The sequence below is a fragment of the Acinonyx jubatus genome, chromosome C1, assembly GCF_027475565.1.
Source record: "Acinonyx jubatus isolate Ajub_Pintada_27869175 chromosome C1, VMU_Ajub_asm_v1.0, whole genome shotgun sequence".
NCBI lineage: Eukaryota > Metazoa > Chordata > Mammalia > Carnivora > Felidae > Acinonyx > Acinonyx jubatus.
In genome coordinates, this window is record NC_069381.1 from 86,028,983 (window position 1) to 86,042,890 (window position 13,908).

The 13,908-nt window shown below is 35.9% G+C and overlaps 1 pseudogene; it reads left to right on the forward strand.

The window, feature by feature from the left end:
• Window positions 1-459: 459 nt before the first annotated feature.
• LOC106976382 (tubulin alpha-1C chain-like) lies at window positions 460-1,763 on the forward strand (annotated as a pseudogene).
• Window positions 1,764-13,908: the final 12,145 nt, after the last annotated feature.

Consider the following 13,908-nt stretch of genomic DNA (forward strand, 5'->3'; position numbering starts at 1 on the left):
TACCGAAATTATAGCATATGGATAAATGCTGGAATATGGAATGACAGCAATTCTATAAGGGACAGAAAGGAGGAATTGGGAATATTTTGTTATAAGGCTCCTGCAGTATTGATGAGATTATATAATGTATTTGAATTTGACCCAGCCTCATTGTAAATGTGCATTTCAAACTCTAAGGAAACCAAAAATATTTCATGAAACAAGCATGTTAATATGCAAATTCAGGAAAGAAAGTAGAATTATATAAAATATTGAACTAAAACCAGAGAAGACAGAAAAAGAGGTGGAGAAGGGACAAAAGAAAAGAATAGGACAAAGAAAAGAAAATTATAAACATGGAAGATGCTATCCAACTATATCAATAATTACTTTTACTACTTTTCCTCCAGACTCAGTGGGAGATCCTTGTTGCCATCCCCTCACCTCCTCCAGTCCTGAGGAGTCCTACAAGTCTCAGTCATGCATGAGTGTATCTCTATCCACGTTGGCCAGGCTGTCCAGATCAGCAATGCCTGCTGAGAGCTCTGTTGCCTGGAACATGACGTCCAGCCTGATGGCCAGATGCCAAGTGACAAGACCATTGGGGGAGGAGATGACTCTTTCAACACCTTCAGTGAGATGAGTGTTGGCAAGCATATTCCCAGGGCAGTGTTTTTAAACATGTAACCCACAGTCATTGATGAAGTTCGCACTGGCTCCTACCACCAGCTCTTCCACCCTGAGAAGCCCATCAAGGATAGGAAGATGCTGCCAGTAACTATGCCCAAAGATACTATACCATTGGCAAGGAGATCACTGACCCTGTCTCGGACTGACTTTGTAAGCCAGCTGACCAGAAGCCCAGTTTTCAGGGCTTCTTGGTTTTCCACAAGACACAGCTTTGGAGGGTAACTGGTTCTGTGGTCACCTCCCTACTGATAGAACATCTCTCTTGTCAATTCTGGCAAGAAGTCCAAGCTGGAGTTCTCCATTTACTGAGCCCCCAGGTTTCCATAGCTGTAATTGAGCCCTATCATTCTATCCTCACTACCCATACCAGCTGGAGCACTCTGATTGTGGTAGACCAGGAGGCCATCTATGAAATTTGTGGTAGAAACCTCTATATAGAACACCAACCTACACTAAACTTAACCACCATATTAGCCAGAGTGTGTCTTCCATCATTGTTTCTCTCAGATTTGATAGAGCCCTAAATGCTGATCTGACAGAATTCCAGACCAATCTGGTGCCCTCTTGCCACATATGCTCCTGTTATCTCTGCTGAGAAAACCTACTATAAACAGCTTACTGTAGCAGAGATCACCAATGGATTCTTTGAGCCAGCTGTCCAGGTGGTGAAATGTGACCCTCAACATGATAAATACATGGCTTATTGCCTGTTGTACCATGGTGGTGTGGTTCTCAAAGATGTCAGTGCTGCCATTGTCACCATCAAGACCAAGCATACCATCCAGTTGGTGGACTGGTGCCTCACTGGCTTCAAAGTTGGCATTAACTGCCGGTCTCCCACTAGGGTACCTGGTGGAGACCTGGCCAAAGTACAGCGAGATGTGTGTATGCTGAGCAACACCACAACCATTGCTGAGGCCTGGGCTCACCTGGACCACAGGTTTGACCTGATGTGTGCCAAGCATGCCTTTGTTCATTGGTATGTGGGTGAGGGCATGAGGGAAGGAGAATTTTCTGAAGCCTGTGAGGACATGACTGCCCTTGATAAGGATTATGAGGAGGTCAGAACGGATAGTGCTGAGGAAGAGGAATAGGGCAGAGTATTAATTAACCTGTCTGCTATAATTTTACACTCCATTGTCTTGGGACTGTCTTTTTTCTGTTCTAGAAGCTATCAGTTGTGGCCCTCACTTGTTAATAAAAATGATGTTTCTGAAATAGCAATAATAATAATAATCACTTCAAATGTTAATGGTCTAAATTCAACAATTAAAAGACTGTCAGAGAAAACTAAACACAAACACACAAGACACAGTATATGTTGTATACAAGAAACCTACTTTAATATAAAGCCAAAGATAGGTTAAAAGTAAATGAGTAGAGAAAAATATACCATGCTAACACTAATTTAAAGAAAGATGGAGTTGCTACAGTAATTTCAGACACCTGAATATTTATAGCAGCCTATTCATTACAAACCAAAACTTGGAAGCAGCCAAGTCCTTCAATAGTGAGAAGTGAACAAACTGTAGGATGTCCACACAATGGAATGTTATTTAGTGCTACAAGAAAATGAGCTGTCAAGCCATGAAAAGGCATAAAGGAACCTTAAATGCATATTACTAAGTGAAAGTAACCAATCGCAAAAGACTAAATACTGTACCATTCTGACTATACGATGTTCTGAAAAAGGCAAAACTATGGAGATAGTGAAAAGCTCAGTGGTTTCCAGTGGCTAACGGAGAAGATGGGATGAATAGGCAGAGCACAGATTTTTAGGGCAGTTAAACTATTCTGTGTGCTACTGTAATGGTGATCCCATGTCATTATACATTTGTCAAAACCCATAAAATGTGCACCACCAAGAGTGCACCATAATATAACCAATGCACTTTGTGTGATAAAGTTGTGTCATTGTGGTAGGTTCATGGATTGTAATAAATGTGTCACTCAGGTGAGGGATGTTACCATTTGGAGGGGCTGTGCATATGTAGGGGAGAGTGTATATGGTAACTTTCAGTATTTCCCACTCAATTTTGCTGTGAACCTAATACTCCTCTAAAAATAAAGTCGATTTGATAACATTTAAAAAAATGAGGGTCCCAGAGAGTCCCAGTTACAACTGATATAAAAGTTAAGCGAGGATTTTTTACTAAAGAACACATTGTAAACAGATATTAAAAATATAAATTTTAGATGCTACGTGGAGTTATGAAAATTGCAGCCTACAGTTTAAAACTATAATGAAAATAATCAGAGCAATGAAAAAAATGTGTATTTCTTTAACTAGTGATATGACTGTTTTGAGCAGATTGGAGAACAGAAGCAGATACAGTGTAAGAGAGCTGTATCCTCCTGTACTGATAAGACAGTCCACAAAAATGTTTACCATTTGACCCTGAAGTATAAGTATATGATACAGAGACATATAAAATGTTAAAAATAGTTACTTCTGGATTGTGGGTTGATGAATGAAAAGTGCTATGCTAAAAGATATTTTTGTTGTAAGCATTTATATTTATAGGTACATGTAGCATGTTTGTATAATTAATTTATATGTCATATGCGTATATACATGATAACTATTTAAAGCATGTTTGGCAATATCATGAGTTTATTTTTTTTTAAATTAAAATTTTTTTTGCATTTATTATTTTTGAAAGACAGAGAGAGACAGAGCACTAGTCAGGGAGGGATAGAGAGAGGGAGACACAGAATCCAAAGCAGGCTTCAGGCTCTGAGCCGTCAGCACAGAGCCTGATGTGGGCTCAAACTCATGAACCATGAGATCATGACCTGAGCCGAAGTCAGACACTTAACTGCCTGAGCTACCCAGGTGCCCCAATATCATGAGTTTAGATATGACATTATAAGGCCAACTTCATAGATTATAAAGTCTGAGTTTAAATGAGCTGTTTTTGTTTTTGTGTTTTTTTTTAAATTCCTTTCCAATTCATGTGCTTTCTATCCTCATAACAAATAATATTTTATGGTAAATATTTTTGGTAATTTTGTAGAGAGAAAGGAAAAGCTTTTTGAAGTTTCTTGTCGGGCAAGTCCCATCTGGTGCTCTTATTATCTGTTGTAGACTCTGAACATTTTATGAGTTATAGCACCTGTCGATTAGCACTGTAAAATCCACAGATGGATTCTGGTATTTCATGCATGTTGGTGCCAAGGATATGCTTTAAATTTATATATGCCCTCTTTACCAGCCAACATACTCCCATCAAAATAAGAAGAGAACTATGCTTGAATCATAGATACAACTGAATCTGAAAGTCAAAGCTCTCAATGCTAACTTTCCAAAACAAGGGGATGTATAGTGCCCTAGGGAAAAGGTGAAGGCCTGTGGATGGCCAAAAAAAAATGTTAGAGAAGGTATCACACATTATAGATAAATGATCATATAACTTGTCATCCAAATTGAGTATTTTTGAGGATGCCATTCATTATTATGCCAAGATAACAAGAATAATTGGAACTATCCTGACACCTCAGTTTTAAAATCTGTTGGAGGATCCATTATACAGTATTAGGAGACTAACGAGACAAGTTGAGTACATATCAAATACTTGAGGTCTCTGTAGTTAACCACGTCTCAAAGGTATTTGGGACTATTAAAACTCATGTTTTTTTTAAATTTTTTTTCAACGTTTATTTTTTATTTTTGGGACAAAGAGAGACAGAGCATGAACGGGGGAGGGGCAGAGAGAGAGGGAGACATAGAATCGGAAACAGGCTCCAGGCTCTGAGCCATCAGCCCAGAGCCTGACGCGGGGCTCGAACTCCCGGACCGCGAGATCGTGACCTGGCTGAAGTCGGACGCTTAACCGACTGCGCCACCCAGGCACCCCTTAAAACTCATATTTGTAGTGGTCATTTATTGTTTGCTTCTTTGGTATCCATATGGCTTACTTCCATTACAGCCCTATGTTTCATTTGTTTAGTGGCTTTGTACACATGATCTGGTAGAGCCTCACTCCAAATTTTTATAAGCCAAAGTCATTTGAAATAACAGAAAAATTATGAACTAAAATAATTTATTTATCAATGTTTCATTTATTGTTTTTTGTTGATATCTTACTGAAGAAATGGCAAGGAAAACATTTTGTTAATATGGGAGCAAATAAGAAAAAGAAAGTGTCAGAAGGGAGCTGTGCAGACATCAAGGCCAATCTTTTACTTTTTCTACAAAGCCTCTTTCATTTCTGCCAACTGGCCATCTATTCATTTGCAGTTCACTATTCTGATGATATGGGACATCACGAGGACAATAACCCCCAATTTTTTTTTTGTTTTCTTCAAATGAAGTGTTGAAAACTTTTTCTGTTAGTAAAACTATAAAACTATTTCTGTTATTTATTCTTATAACTCCCACTTGGAGTAGACACAGAAATTAGCATCAAGCTCACATCTAGGTTTAGTTTGGTTTACTTCTTTTATAATATTGTTCAATAAAATATCCTGCTCAAATTGACTTATTACAAATAATGCCAGAAATCATAGATCAGTTTAAAATGCATAACCTTTTATGGATAAAAATAAATTGATTACCAATTTACTACTAGGGAGGAACTTCAAGATCCTATCAGTCAAATGATGACATAAAATACAGCCTAAAATTGTTTTATCATTTCACTTCCACTACTTAACACAGCATGTGATTATACCTTACAGAAGTTTTGACTGTGTCCTTTTTTGTTTGTTTTTTAATATTTTTTCAGCTTATGTCCTTCACAATGCTTATCTATATCAAAATTATGTATATTTGATATATATGTGGATTTTATATACATATGAAATTTCATATTTGTATGACTTTACTGTGAAATTTCATTATATATATGTGTATGTTAAAATCTGTACTTATAATTTTATGATAGAATTAACTCTTAAAGATAGCTGTCATAAAAAATTGTGGACTAAATCAGGCATGCTAAGAATATATTTTTATTTTGAAGTGTTATATACACATGTCAAAACAACTGGCTGAAAATGTGAAGTACTCAGTCAGTCAACCAGTTATGTTGTCTATGATGCCAAGCAGCCAGTTTGATTGATATTTGTTCTTAACCAAATGAATTGACTCTATGGAGCCATTGACATTATCTTTATAAAGAACAAAGTTGATCATGCCATATCTCTGCTTAAAAACCTGTCCATAACTTAAAGGACAAAATCTAAAATCTTTAGCTTGACCAAAAAGGCCTTTCAAGACCTGTCCACAAATTTGCTTTTCTGACTCATCTTCTATCCTTTCCCCATCGTCCAACTATTGTGCTATTGGTGATTATACTCTCCCTCTGACTCTCCAGACATGTTCATGATTCTTTTCTGTGGGCTTTTCTTATGCCAGCATGTTCCCTCCATTACCTGCTGTCCCCACTGGCTTGACTGTTCATCTGGCAGTTTCTTTATGACTCTTTAGGTCACATTGTCGGTTATGCCATACCTTCCACCTCTGCCTTTCTGCTCAGTCCCATTTGTTCCCATAACATTTTTATTTGGGGAATAGTGAATAAATGACTAATGTTAGTTGGATGGATACGTGAATGAATAAATTAATAACTTGCTTTTTGGTATCTGAATCAACATTCCTAAAGTTAATTATGTGCCCATTGGGCCCCTTCCATTTCAATTCACTTGGAAATATATGTACCTTCTACCTCAGCAGCATTGAACATTAAACTATATCTGGGATTCTGTATGCCACCTATGTACCAGAATCACTGTGAAAGAAAGTTTAGGATGATGAAACAAGAATCAAGAAGAAAACTATCGAAGATGTTTCAAAGCTTATGAAGATTTAAGAAAAATGCCCGTTAACAAAATAATAAGTATGTCAATATATTTCCTAGATTTTCCTAGATTACTTTTTATAACACTGCTGACCTCATATAAGAGGCTGTCACTTCAGTTAAAAATTATTTTCACAGTTTTTGCTCAAATGTCCCATTTTTCATAAGATCTTCCCTGGTCATGCTGTTTACAGATACACCCACTTTAGCCTGATCTATATATTTTTCTTTCCATGTCTTATTTTGCTTGCCAGCTCTCATCACCTCCTAATATTCCATGTAAATAATGTATTCAGTTTATTATCTATCACCCTCCAGGGGAAAATAAGTTTCACAAATGAAGTAATTTTTTGCTTTACTAGAAATTCAGTCATATTTGTGGAATTAATATCAGGGTTTTCCTGCAAAAGTTGAACTAGAAAATGTGGCTAGTAACTCTGACTAATGACACTTCAACTTCAAACTCCCATGTTTGAACTTAAAACTGCAAGCCTTCCCTGAGGGGTAATAATATTTAAATTTACCGCATGTGAAGTACACCAAAACTCACCCCTTTAAAAGTTAGATTTACAGATCTATGAGAAATGAAGGCACATTCTCAGTTCCTTTTTCTAAACATGTCAAACATATCACTTCTCCTCCCCAATGGAGAACCTAGTAGCACTTCTGCCATATTTTTTTAAATATATCTCTGTATAGAAATTCAAGAAGTGACAAATCAGTGTTCCTCACTAATGGACATTATCATAAAAACCTGGAGTTGGGGGAGCATAAAGGCAATTTACCAATTTCCAATTATTTCATACATGAAAATACAACAGTACTTTGTGTTCCATGTAGTCATGGAAACCTGGTGACACCCTAGTATATTAACTACTCATTACTTGTATCAGTGATTCCCACATGGGGAATTGTTGGTTTCTTAGAGGGACAATTCTTCGTGCAGCAAATACTTGTTGCAAGGTGTTTTCTACCTCTGGCCCTAGCCACCATCTTCTAGAAACCTTTTCTATTCCTCAGTACTGTTAGTCACAAACGTTTTCACACGTTTTCAAAGGCCTCCTAAGTGGGCAGTCGAATACTCATTTTCTAAATAAATCTTTTAGGAATATACCTCAGAATAACATGTCTATTTAAATAAATCAAAGATGCCAGTATGCTTCCTTAGCAGATATTACCAGAAAATAATCTATTATTTTACTGTTTTGAGGTTGATCTGAATCACCACCCTAACATTTCCTGGTTTAAGGAAATGTTTATGACCATACATATTCATCTCAATGTTCCATAGGCTTTAACTTGCATCACAGGCTATTTATTCAGAACTGCAATAATTAGAATCCAAAGAACCTAATAATGAGACTTTTCAAAAGCTGTTTAGTAGAAAAAATTCTTGGGAATCTCTTAATGTTTGATAGTCAAAATCAGCATTCAATATAATAACGATTAAGCTATTCCAATGGCAGTATATACCTGGAGCATATGCGTACTCATTGAAAAATAAAATGGACGTCACCCAAGATTTTACAGCAGGGATAGAAATTAGGGAGGCAAATAAAGAAAGGTAATTAAAAATAACAGCAATTAATCACTTAGAACAAATTACTCATAGAGCATTCTTGAGAAGTATTAGAAATTTTGCATTCATAACCAACTAGACCAAAAAAGGAAGGAGAAAAGCAATTAATGATTATATTGTTTTTCGGATATAAGGGCTTCTTAAAGCAGTGCACACCTTATTAGGCTTACTTTCAATTATTCAGGAAGAAAAAAATTCCAAGGAATAAGTTGAAAAATTCAGTAATACATAAATATGCTACTATTAATGTGTTAATATGTTAAATGAAGAAACAATTTGAACATACCATTTTGCATTAATTTAAACTTTTTAAAAAGAATCAAATAGTTAAGGGAGCCCTCATATATAAAAAAGCAGGGATCACATATCAACTAAACAGAACTCAAAAGTGTAAGCACTACGTGAAATAACACAGTATGCTATCTTGCGTATTAGGAATTTGTCCAGACAGTAACACCTCTGAGATAGAGTAAAGCAGCAAAATTTAAAAAGTCATTCCATAAGGTGGGCTCCTGAGTAGGTATTAGTTATCTTTAGACATGAAAATATACACTAATTTTACTCTTTTTCCTTTTAATACTTGCAGGGAATGGCAGAAATCTGTATTACGAATTAAGCTAGTGGCACGTGGCGGCTCAGTGTTTTTAGCGTCTGACTCGTGATTTTGGCTCAGGTGCTTATCTCACAATTTCATAACTTCAATTCCCCCATGTGGAGCTCTGTACTGACAGCAGGAATCCTGCTTGAGATTCTTTCTCCCCTCTGCCCCTCCCCCGCTTGTGCTGTCTCTGCCTCTCTCAAAATAAATAAATAAACTTAAAAAAAAAAAAAGACACATTGTTTAAAAAAAAAAAAAGGCTTGGGACGCCTGGATGGCTCAGGCAGTTAAGTGTCTGACTCTTGATCTCAGCTCAGCTCTTGATCTCAGGGTCCTGAGTTCAGGCCCTGCGTTGTGGAGCCCACTTAAAAAAAAAAAAAAAAGAATTCTGATAAACATAGGTGTTGATAAAGAATGAAAGATTCTATAGGAATTTAACTATTTCAAAAGCAGTTTAATAATGAAATAACATTTTAATTCAAATAAAAGCTTATGTTAAATTAAAAAAAGAAAAAGTGCAATGTGGTAGAATTATTTGGGATAGTAAGGAAATGCTAATTAATATAGCATTAATGGTTAGAATGCTATCTTCTATTTTTGTTTACTGAGTATAATATGTCATTATAGGGCCTTTTGTTTGCTACATTTGGGAATTTAAATGATCTTAGTTTTATCATACCTAATTGAGTTATGGTATGTAGAGTGGATAGAGATTATAGAAAGATAATTTTGTTGGGGTGCCTGGGTGGCTCAGTCGGTTAAGCATCTGACTCTTGATTTCAGCTCAGGTCATGATCTCAGTTTGTGGGATTAAGTCCCACATCTGGCCCTGTGCTGACAGCCTGGGCCTGCCTAGGATTCTCTCTCCCTGTCTCTCTGCCATTTGTGTTTTCTCCCCCCACCCCTTTCTCTCTCTGTCTCTCAAAATAAATAAATAAACATAAAAAAGAAAGATAATTTTATTTCCCTCAGTTGAAAAATCGCATTTTTGATATTGTCTTAAAAGCCAGTGGAAGCAAAGGAAAACCCAAACTCATAGGAATATGGAGGAAAACCCCAAATCATAGGAATATGAAGAAATCAGGTATATGTTATCATAGTTCGTTTTCAGAAACAAAAACTTAATGAACTGCAAAAGAGACTAAGAGGAAGACCTTTAAGCAATTCTGAATTTATCTGTTGAGTTCATATTTTTTCCCAAAGATCAATAACAATTTATAACAGGGTTTGCAAACTGCAGTGTATAGAACAAACCTGGCCAGCTGCATATTTTTGTGAATAAAACTTTATGGGACACGATTGTTCATGTATGGTCTATGGCTCCTGTCATGCCACAGTGGCAGAGTTTAACAATGAACACAGAGACGAAGTGGCTTTGAAAGCCTAAAATATTTACTATGTAACTTTTATATGAAGAGTTTACTGACTCCTAGCTTAGAACCTTTAAACTATTTTTATTATTTCCCTTTCTTTCAAAAAATAACACGAGCTCATTGTAAAATGACAAGAATTACAGAAAATATAAGTTAGAGAAAATACCTTACTCTTGAAGTTATTTGGATACCCTGGCTATTATTCAGAGCTCTGCATAGGAAAATTGTGTTACTCCAAATCAGTGGGTCTCAACCTCAGCTGTGCATTAGAATTCCTGGAGAATTTTAACAAGTTCCCATTTTCTAGTTATGCCTCAAACTTATTAAAAGAGAATGAGTGAAGAGGAGGAGACATCATGGAGACACCATAATCAGTATTATTTTTAATGCTTCCTGGATGATTTCATTGTGTAGCCAATGTTAGGAAATAGGTCTCTAAGTAGACGATGATCTCTGCTCCTCCTATAATATTTTGGTCAAGTAAAACCATAGCTAAAAATGAGGTAACAAAGAGACTTAATATGCTTCCAACAAGTCTTATATTTAGGCAATACTATATTTTAAATCACAATAAATATAAAGCAAAAGTAAAACTACTCAAAAAATGTGATGAAAAGGAATTCTTCAAATTATAGTGCTTGAGTCTAGAAAGGAAACTTTGGTAAAGGGTGCATAAAACAGGTGCAGGCAAAGACACAGGGAGCCTGCTTAAATTTTGTTAATCATGTTTAGATAAAAATTCTCACTGAGGGTTACTATCCTTTCAGGTCAATTTGTTTCCTTTAATTCTTAATATGGGAAACAATCTTTAAACAACTATCTGCAATATAAATTGATACAGAAAATAACAGTATTTTTCTGCTTACAAAAACATATTCCTTCAACTAAAGATAATATTCAAAGACATAAAAGCAGAAAACTCTGAATTGTTCACAAAAAGAGAAACTTTCCTGCACCTCTATTAAAGATGAAAGTGCAGATAAAAATTTGAGTACACGAAATCTGAGAAAGCAGTGTTATATAAAATTATATTCTGACAACATGATGAAAATAAAGCAGTAAATCTTTAATATAAAGTTGCTTAGGGATTCTTGATAGACAAATGGAGTTAGAATTTGAAATAAAAAAAACACATTATGTATCTCTAATGAAGAAAGCATATGCTTTATTGCCTCAATGTTGTTTTTAGAAAATAACAAATTGCAAAGGGCAGGAAGAAACATCAGGTTGCAGCTAGAATACTACTCATGTATAAACTGAGGGTCTTATGAAAGGCATAATCACTATTAAAAAGTGAAAAAGTTGCAATTAATGCCAGAATTTAATTTTCTGAACCAGAAGAAAAAATGAGATATTGCCAAACTGAATTGTTTCCAGGGAATATTATAAAGAAAAGAGAACAGGAATGAGGATTAAAAACTTAAAATGAATAATATTAATATTATTGATGTGGATGCTATCACATTATTAATAAAAAGAAACCATAATAGAAAGGTGATTTCATGAGAATAATTTCACAAAACAAGTGTTCTTGAAATTGAGTTAAATATATAATTCATATATAATAAATTAAATTAAAAAGAAAAACTAATATCACCAAAGTTTATGCTGTCAGTGATTAATCAAGTTTTAGAATACCCCATTTAAGTTGGAATTACAAATTATATGTGCATAATATATAATTATGGTGGGTGGGAGACATGTAACTTTGTACCCCAAAAGGCATCATAACTTTTCCAGTTTATTCAATTCCTTTGGGTAAATGGTCTTTCATGGTTTATTACTACTCTTTCATTCTTTATTTCTGAGTTCATATAAATGTTATATAAACCTCATGGCCTTAACTGAGAGGCACTTGGTTTTGTGCTCTATCTTTCTAGTCTTTACTGGATTAGCTGAATAATTTATCCATTTATTCCTTGAACATCTGGGTATACGTCAGTGCATATGCACATGGGGTGTTCACACACAGGAAACCCAGGTCTCTTTTCTCACATGATTATTTTCTACCCATACACCCCTTTCTGATTCAGCTCTACCCTAGTTCTCAAAGGCAATGCTGATGATCTGAAAGAGTCATCTCCTCCATATGAACAAAATGATCAAGACTGAAGTAATAGACTAATAAAGAACAGTATTAGACTATAAATAATAAACAGAAAATATTAAAATGATCTGAGATTACAAATATTTATATGTGATATTTGTAAAGATTATAAAAGAGGTCTTTGAAAACATGAGCAGGGAGCAGGATACTGTGAAAAAGACCAGATGTTGAAAATAACTTAATCCCCACTTTCATTTTCTGTTTAGGATGTCAAGTGTGGGAAGTAGGATGAATTCATCATTCTACCTTGTCCCCACTTCTGCAAAAGCATAACTTTTCTTGACTCTATCAGAAAAGTGGGGTCACAGGGTAACTAACCCTCCTGAGATCTGAGGAAAGATAGATGCTTCCTAAAGAGTCAAGATGCTAGTACTTTCTTTCCTACAGCAGATACTGTTGGGCAGATCAAAAAATCCAGCTAATTTCTAAATTTAACAAATTTCTAAAGGTTGAATACAGGCTATTGAGAGAACATAGACAAGCACCTGGAGTGACAGACAAAACCTCCTCACAGACATTTCCAAGTGATCACAAAAAGTTCAGGGAAAGCAAGAGTCCTGAGAAAGCACAATTCATAGCGCAGGCCTCAGGGAGGGGAACTCCGGCCACTGTGGGAAAGACTTGAAGGCTTTCCACATCCTTCTCCCCTACCTTTCTCAGGGATCAAAAGCCATACATTGCTAAGTGAAGGACAACAAACACTGCCAGCCCTTGGACACAGGCGAAATCCTATTGCAGCTGGTGGAAGGAAACAGAAAACTTTCTATTCCTGAGGGAGGGACAGGAATACATCCTGGATGCAGACTTAGAGAGGGTTGTGGGAGATCATGGGGATCCTACCCCGAGATGGACTGAAGCTTAGTAAGTACAACAGAAGTTTGTACTTACTTTGCACTGCACCCCTTGCCCCCTCCCTTTAAAAGGCTTATAAACACTAAGTGCCAAAGAGCTATAGGTCTACTTTACATATGGAAATGAAATGCAAAATGTATGCAAATTTAAAAATTGCATATGGAAATGTAAAATATGACAACAGTAGCATAAAAATGGGAGGGAGGAAATGTGAATATATTGTCATAAGGCTTTGTGTTATCTGTAGAGAGATATAATTTCATTTTATTACAGGCTCTCATTAATTATAGATGTAAACCATAGCCAAACAGTCAATTTTTTTTAAAAGACAGATGAAAATAATATTGATCTGATAATATCAGAAGGAATGATGAGATAATGGCCTCTGAAAATCTGATCCTTCATAAAAGACGTAAGAACCCTGCAAAAAAAAGTTGTAAAAATCACTTGGTAAGAGTAGAAAATACCATAAAAGTATTTTAACTTGCCTAAGTTCAGTCCCTCTCTGACCAGATCTACAGCAGCCTTGAAAACAATAATCTCACAATCACATTAGCCATGAAAAACAGCATTTTAGCAGCCACTGGATGGGGCAAAAAGGGTGTGGAGATCCTGCAAACCACATCCTCAAGAATGATTATGATCTGATCTGTTTGGCAGTTCACCAGAAACTCCTGTTCTCAGAGGTTGTTTTTATTTGACCTAATGCAGAGTGTACTTACTACAAAAAGCTTTTCTCTGAGATGGTCACTAAAAATTATCAGTGGTGATTGTTCACTTTTGCAACTGACTGGTGTGGTGAAAACAGTTGAGGCAAACAAGAAGTTGATAAAACACTTAAACTAAAAAGCTGAGGGGGCACCTGGGTGGCTCTGACCATTAAGCATCTGACTCTTGATTTTGGCTCAGACCGTGACTTCACAGTGTGT